Genomic DNA, 8,277 nt, shown 5'->3' on the forward strand with positions numbered 1-8,277 from the left:
ATTATCCAGAAACTTTAACCTGAACATTAGTGGATCTAACCTTTGCACTGAGAAACATGTGATACAGATCTAAAAGTGTTCTTCATTGACACAAGTGAAAGACTGGGAGACTTGTGGACAAATGTTATGATATTAACTGTGTTAAGATGTACTCACCAGAAAACCACTGCACAGTTCGTAGCAGGAAACTTTCGCTGACTAGTTTATGTAGTTTTTATTCGGAATCGTGTGCGTATCGATCGCATTCTTAAGAAACGAACACAATGGAACATAGTCTTCTCTTCGATGACGCCATTTTAGATGACGTGTTGTTCGAGATCTCATCGAAGAAGAACGATGAGAGAATGTTATGTTATGAAATGTGCATGTGAATATTACTGCATGCATTTTAGAATTAATTCATTATTGATAAGATAATGATTGAGTGAAAGGAAACAGAGATTTGGTTTAGTTAGATAAATTGTTTGTATGTTGTTAGAGGTTACCCAGAGAAACGTAAACAAACACTTTTTGGTCGCTTTGACTTGAGAAGGTGTTATACGAGATCTCATCGATGAGAGAATATTATGTAATGAAATGTGCATGTAAATATGGTTATGCATTTTAGAATTGATTCATTATTGATAGGATAATGATTGAGTGAAAGTAAAATGGAGATTTAGTTCGGTAGGATAGGTTGTTTGAGCATTGTTAGAAATTACCTAGAGAAACGTAAACAAACATCCTCGATCGCCTTGACTCTAAGACGATCGAGAGTGTCGGTTCGTTGCTAAAGGTACGAAACAAGAAGAAAGGAAGGAGAGACAAGGTATGTTGTTTATGTTGTTAGGACATGTATTGGGGTAACGTAGACAGTCAAGGGAGATCGTTATAGACGATCGAAACGTTAGCGGTAGCTAGAGGTAACAGGTAAACAAACAAGGAAGGAGATAAATAGAGAAGGGAAAGGAGAAATCGGGGTTGTTCTAGTCGGGTTCTAAAGGATGCTGTTCTATTCAGGTTGCTTAGGATTGTTGTTTTAGTGTACTTCTCCGAGACGGGAGAAAGGTTGTTCGCTTGGCTTAGCTTGGCTGATATGTTCTAGCGATTTGGGTTCTTTTGGGCTGAACGATGTGGTTCGAGTAGGCTTCTTCGAGACTGGACTAGGAAGGGATAGCAGTCTACAAGAAGAAAGTGGGGCTATCCGACAGAAGAAATCGGGGCGGCTTCTTCGAGACTGGACTAGGAAGGGATAGCAGTCTACAAGAAGAAAGTGGGGCTATCTGACAGGAGAAATCGGGGCAGCTTCTTCGAGACTGGACTAGGAAGGGATAGCAGTCTACAAGAAGAAAGTGGGGCTATCCGACAGGAGAAATCGGGGCAGCTTCTTCGAGACTGGACTAGGAAGGATATAATATTGAGTTGAGAATATTAGGTTCTAAGCTACATGAAGAGATCGCAGTCTACAGTAAAGAAGATAGTCCAGAACAAGGTCATCATATGTCATGCCTATTTTTATATGTGAATGAACGATGCACTGATATATTGAAGTTTGATACGAATTTGTTCAGATGAATAAATCTGAACATTGAAACCTGGAACAATTTGTGTTTGCTTTATTCTTCATTAACATTCACACACACAACAATCAACAACCAGAGCCAACAACAGCTCGCGCGCCCATCCCGTTACAATGGTGTCAGAAGTGTGGGATTTGTGATTCTTTTGTGAAAGACACATTTCTTGGAAATAACCCTGCAGTGGATTCATGGATTAAAGTGTGTGTGTGAAAAAAAAAAAAAAAAAAAAATGGAAATAACCCTGCTGATTCACGGATTATTATCTTCATGTGCTGATTCACGGATTATTATCTTCATGTGATTATTCACGGATTATTATCTTCATGTACTGATTCACGGATTATTATCTTCATGTGATTATTCACGGATTAAAATCTTCATGTGATTGTGACAACGTACAACAAGAGAGAAAGAAGAGGAACTGAAGAAACTAGACAACGTACAACAAGAAGAAAGAAGAGGAACTGAAGAAACTAGACAACGTACAACAAGAAGAAAGAAGAGGAACCGAAGAAACTAGACAACGTGCAACAAGAGAGAAAGAAGAGGAACCGAAGAAATTAGAAGAAGCATAGTAGCCTGGAGGTGATTTTTATAAACTTTATTGACTTTTGATACATGTTTTATACAGAGCTGTAGCGGATATCGTGGAAGAAGAGGATTTTACAAGAAGGAGATGTCTTTTGACTTTTATACCAGATGAGGAATGACTTTTCTTCAAAAGTGACTTTTTACGGAGATTCTGCTTGGATTGGACTTGATTGATTTCTGCAAAAGAAGAAAAGAAAGTATTAACAATGATGAATCCTGAACAATTTTATGAACAGTATCTACGTGATGAAGAAACTGAGGGAACAGAATTTCCGATGGGAGGAAATAGTCATAATTCTACTGGAGGTGTTCAAGAACTAACAGTAACAGACAAGACATACAAAGGATCAAGTAGAAGAGGTCTACAAATGAAACCACAACTTTTCGATGGGAGTGATGACTTTGAGACATACTTAGATCAGTTTGAATGTATTGCTGATTTAGGTGGTTGGACACTGAGAGAAAGAACACTCACTCTTGGAGCCTGTTTGAAAGGACAAGCTAGAAGATTCTACGCTGGACTAGCACCTCATGAGAAAAGAGAATATGCCAGTCTTATATTTCAACTGCGACAGAGATTCGGCACAGCATCCAGACATGGGGTGTACTGGACCACACAGTTTGAAAACAGAAAAAGACTACCAAATGAAGGATTGGCAGACTTTTCTGATGAACTTCTTCTACTTGCACAAAGGGCATATCCAAATGTTGGGTCATCAACTCAACATCAACTTGCACTACAGCAATGGTATAAAAATATGAGTCCAGACATAAAATGGCGATGTTTGGAGAGAAACTGTCAAACCATTCGTGAAGCTGAAGAGGTGGCTGACATGTATGAAGCTATCATGGTACCACAGAAAAAGAAAATCTTCATGGTCAACGGAGAAGAATCAACGATGATAAATTCTTCACCGGAGACAACTGATCGAAATCGTCAACAACAAAAGGGAGACAGACGGTGCTGGACATGTAATGAGACTACACATTTGTCCAGAAACTGCAGACAGAGAACACAGTTTTGCACATGTTGTAAACGCTCTGACCACAGTTTGAAAGACTGTAATTTGTACAGGAAGTGCAAAGAACAGGAACAATTTGAAACTCGACCAACCCACAACGGACGTTCTCAACAGAGAAGAGAGGGAAACGAGAACCGCCGATTTTAAAGGGTCGAGAATCGGTAAATCGACGAAGACCCAACATGAAGAAAGAAGAAATTACGAAACAAGAAAACAGGGAAGATAGTCAACGCTACGTGAAGAAAGAAGAAATTACGAAACAGGAAAACAGAGAGGATACTCAACCGAGTCAACGCAACATGAAGAAAGAAGAAACTACGAAACAGGAAAACAGAGAGAAAGAAGATAAAACACAAGAAGATGTTCCACATCGTGCTGGGTTGAAACATTCCAATGCAGATGCTTTGAGCAGAAAACCCTGTACATCATACTTGAGACAACAACAAAGAGATCAAGAAACAATGAAAGAAGAAAACTTTGTTGCATGTACTTTGATACAACAGAGAACCAAGAATGATGAACTAAGACCTACAGCAGTTCAATTCTCTTTCTCTGATATCCTCAGTTCTGCAAGCAAGCAAGTTAAGCAAGAAAACCCCAACATAGCTATGATTGTGGAAGATGAACAGAAACCGTCATGCAGTAAAACTCTAGACTCATCATCAAGTACAGAAAAACCTGATTTTGAAGTCAGATTTCATCCATTATCTTTGGACGGATGGAATGCAGAAGAACTTAGCCAAGCTCAACTTGAAGATCAAGATATTGAACCACTTCTATCTGCGAAGATGAAATCAAAGGAGCGACCAAAATGGGCAGAGCTCTCTACAAAACGTTCTCAGGCAAAAACACTTTGGGCTCAGTGGGACAGACTATGTATAGTAGATGGTATTCTCTGCAGAAAGCGTCTTGAGAATGATAAAGATGCAGGACTACAAATGATCGTACCTGAGTCAAAGCAAGAAGATGTTATGAAGAATCATCACGACGTTCCCACCGCTGGTCATCTTGGATCTGAAAAGACAGGAGAGAGAATAAAACAGTCATATTATTGGCCAGCCATGGATGATTGTATCAAACGCTACTGTGTACAATGTGATAAGTGTGCTGCTCGAAAATCTCATCAAAAACGTGTTCCACTTGGACATTGTGGAGTTGGTGAACCTCTGGAACGGGTGAATCTAGACATATGTGGACCCTTTCCCAAAACAGTGATGGGAAACACACATATTTTGGTCATCACAGATCAATTCACACGATGGACAGAAGCAATACCAATTCCAAATCAAGAAGCAAAGACAGTAGCACAAGCCTTCATAACCCATTTCGCAAGCAGATTTGGGTATCCACTAACACTATACACTGATCAGGGCACAAACTTTGAATCAGTGTTATTCAAGGAAATGTGTAATCTAGTGGGGATAAACAAGACCAGATCTACAAGCATGCGGCCTCAAGCAAATGGAATTGTAGAACGATTCAACAGAACACTGGCTGCTATGTTAACAGCGTACTGCGAAAACAATCAGAAAGGCTGGGATATCTACCTACCTCTGCTGGCCTCAGCATACAGATCGTCGGTTCACTGCAGTACAGGTATAACTCCAAATCGAATGATGCTGGGACGTGAGGCGAGACTACCGATGTCACTGGTGTTTGGGCGACCCGGAGCTGAAGAAGAAGATGTTTCCCCAGATGTCTACACTGCAAACCTGGAACAGACATTTCAAAAAGTATATGAACATGCACGGAAACATTTAAAGAAAAGTGCAGTGCATCAAGAGAGATACTACAACATGAAAACCAGAAAACGTGAACTGAGTGTAGGACAATTAGTCTGGTTGTTCAACCCTGTCAGGAAAATAGGTGTGTGTACTAAAATGACGTCAAAATGGAAAGGACCGTATATCATCACCAACAAGATTGATGATTTGACATACCTTATTAAAACTAGACCCAAGAAAGATTCAAAGGCGTATCACATTGACAGACTGTTACCTTATAAAGGAAAGAATGTGCCGACGTGGATGAAGAAGTGGAGATTGAACTGTTCGTAACTTCGCCTTGTTTTTCTGGAACATAACGATGACATTGTGCAAAAGATAGTCATTCATAAACAGTATTTTCATATATGTCTTTCGTAGGGATTGTGTTAGTTAGTATGATGGAGCGTAACTCAAGGTAAATTGAGGCTGGTTTCGAGACATATATATCCCTGTGTGACAATAATGTGAGGCACTAGGCCAAGATAATTATTCAAACTGGACAGGTAGAGTTCTCAAGGAGTCGAGTTATTGTTAGGCGATGTGAAATTGGTAAAGCACGAAGGTACTGTAGCACGCTTTTTCAATCCTAACAATGTTACTCGGTCTCGGTTAGTTTTAGAAGATAAGTGGGTAATACAAGATGTATTGTAGTATGGACGGTTGACAAATATGAAAACATGGACTATGAATAACTTAATTAGCGCAATACGATATTAATGTGTTACAGATGGAACCAGTACCGGTATATGAAACCATAAGTGATGTTTCAATCAACGAGGGGGGTCAGGGGAAGGAGAAAGAGAAAACAGACTTGCCTTCTGCAGCAAAACTATACCCAGTCACAGTGTATCTGCCCTACGATGAAGCTATGGCGATTGCACAGGTGCAAGTGACAAACACTTTTGCATCTTCTGTGATCAAACGGAAGGATGGAAGAACCACCATCAAACTAAACTACAAAAAGATCAAATAGGACAGAAGTGATTCACTCAAGTTTTAATTTCAAATTTCAATTTCTATGTTCTAGTTCTGGTACTGGTAGTTAAAGTTACAGAAGAATATGTTTTAAAATATATAGATTATGCGGAGCATAATGTTAGAAAGCGGGGGTGCATGTAATGGATGGCCCTATTAGTATTATCCAGAAACTTTAACCTGAACATTAGTGGATCTAACCTTTGCACTGAGAAACATGTGATACAGATCTAAAAGTGTTCTTCATTGACACAAGTGAAAGACTGGGAGACTTGTGGACAAATGTTATGATATTAACTGTGTTAAGATGTACTCACCAGAAAACCACTGCACAGTTCGTAGCAGGAAACTTTCGCTGACTAGTTTATGTAGTTTTTATTCGGAATCGTGTGCGTATCGATCGCATTCTTAAGAAACGAACACAATGGAACATAGTCTTCTCTTCGATGACGCCATTTTAGATGACGTGTTGTTCGAGATCTCATCGAAGAAGAACGATGAGAGAATGTTATGTTATGAAATGTGCATGTGAATATTACTGCATGCATTTTAGAATTAATTCATTATTGATAAGATAATGATTGAGTGAAAGGAAACAGAGATTTGGTTTAGTTAGATAAATTGTTTGTATGTTGTTAGAGGTTACCCAGAGAAACGTAAACAAACACTTTTTGGTCGCTTTGACTTGAGAAGGTGTTATACGAGATCTCATCGATGAGAGAATATTATGTAATGAAATGTGCATGTAAATATGGTTATGCATTTTAGAATTGATTCATTATTGATAGGATAATGATTGAGTGAAAGTAAAATGGAGATTTAGTTCGGTAGGATAGGTTGTTTGAGCATTGTTAGAAATTACCTAGAGAAACGTAAACAAACATCCTCGATCGCCTTGACTCTAAGACGATCGAGAGTGTCGGTTCGTTGCTAAAGGTACGAAACAAGAAGAAAGGAAGGAGAGACAAGGTATGTTGTTTATGTTGTTAGGACATGTATTGGGGTAACGTAGACAGTCAAGGGAGATCGTTATAGACGATCGAAACGTTAGCGGTAGCTAGAGGTAACAGGTAAACAAACAAGGAAGGAGATAAATAGAGAAGGGAAAGGAGAAATCGGGGTTGTTCTAGTCGGGTTCTAAAGGATGCTGTTCTATTCAGGTTGCTTAGGATTGTTGTTTTAGTGTACTTCTCCGAGACGGGAGAAAGGTTGTTCGCTTGGCTTAGCTTGGCTGATATGTTCTAGCGATTTGGGTTCTTTTGGGCTGAACGATGTGGTTCGAGTAGGCTTCTTCGAGACTGGACTAGGAAGGGATAGCAGTCTACAAGAAGAAAGTGGGGCTATCCGACAGAAGAAATCGGGGCGGCTTCTTCGAGACTGGACTAGGAAGGGATAGCAGTCTACAAGAAGAAAGTGGGGCTATCTGACAGGAGAAATCGGGGCAGCTTCTTCGAGACTGGACTAGGAAGGGATAGCAGTCTACAAGAAGAAAGTGGGGCTATCCGACAGGAGAAATCGGGGCAGCTTCTTCGAGACTGGACTAGGAAGGATATAATATTGAGTTGAGAATATTAGGTTCTAAGCTACATGAAGAGATCGCAGTCTACAGTAAAGAAGATAGTCCAGAACAAGGTCATCATATGTCATGCCTATTTTTATATGTGAATGAACGATGCACTGATATATTGAAGTTTGATACGAATTTGTTCAGATGAATAAATCTGAACATTGAAACCTGGAACAATTTGTGTTTGCTTTATTCTTCATTAACATTCACACACACAACAATCAACAACCAGAGCCAACAACAGCTCGCGCGCCCATCCCGTTACAATACGATACACACAATGGATGGAAAAGTGTGGCTTTGCCCGCTGTTACAAATAATGGTCTCGCCAGGCCACCCAACGCAGCATTTAGATTTGCATAATGGAACGTTTAAACACTTTATCTAAGGCATTAACCGTGTGTGGTGTCATCTATTCAGCCCCCAAACGAAACTGACCATAGCCGTTAGGCGATTTCAAATAATTATTATACTTCCAGCAAAAGCGTGTAACATACGGGTTCCGGGGCGAAAAGTTGGACGCAAATCAAACCAAGTCCCGCAGTGGGGCACTGCGGTTATGAAATTAAAGGCCCCTCCTGTTTTTGGAACCGCAGGAGCTTTCTAGTTTGCTGTTAGGTAGATTTTTGGTTCCTCTTTCCTCTCATGCTCTCTTTTTCTTCATGAATTCTTTTCTTTTTTCTGCCTTCTTGCTCATTCACCTGTATTTTTTCCAAAAATCTCTTCTCTTGCCGCTTGTCTCGCGATTCATGTATAGTTTAATCTGTTAGTGTTCTGATGTAAGTCCAGCAGTAGAT

The 8,277-nt window shown here is 39.8% G+C and overlaps 1 long non-coding RNA gene across 2 annotated transcripts; it reads right to left on the bottom strand.

The window, feature by feature from the left end:
- Positions 1-2,144: 2,144 nt before the first annotated feature.
- LOC138956835 (uncharacterized) lies at positions 2,145-7,452 on the bottom strand. 2 transcript variants are annotated; one of them, XR_011452829.1, is made up of 5 exons: positions 6,231-7,452; positions 5,171-5,244; positions 4,724-4,884; positions 4,121-4,186; positions 2,145-2,327 (listed from the first exon to the last, which is right to left on the bottom strand). It is a non-coding gene; the product is annotated as an uncharacterized lncRNA (long non-coding RNA). The 2 variants fall into 2 exon arrangements; XR_011452828.1 differs by lacking the exon at positions 6,231-7,452 and having other exon boundaries at positions 5,171-5,870.
- Positions 7,453-8,277: the final 825 nt, after the last annotated feature.

This window comes from Littorina saxatilis, unplaced genomic scaffold, assembly GCF_037325665.1.
Source record: "Littorina saxatilis isolate snail1 unplaced genomic scaffold, US_GU_Lsax_2.0 scaffold_3236, whole genome shotgun sequence".
NCBI lineage: Eukaryota > Metazoa > Mollusca > Gastropoda > Littorinimorpha > Littorinidae > Littorina > Littorina saxatilis.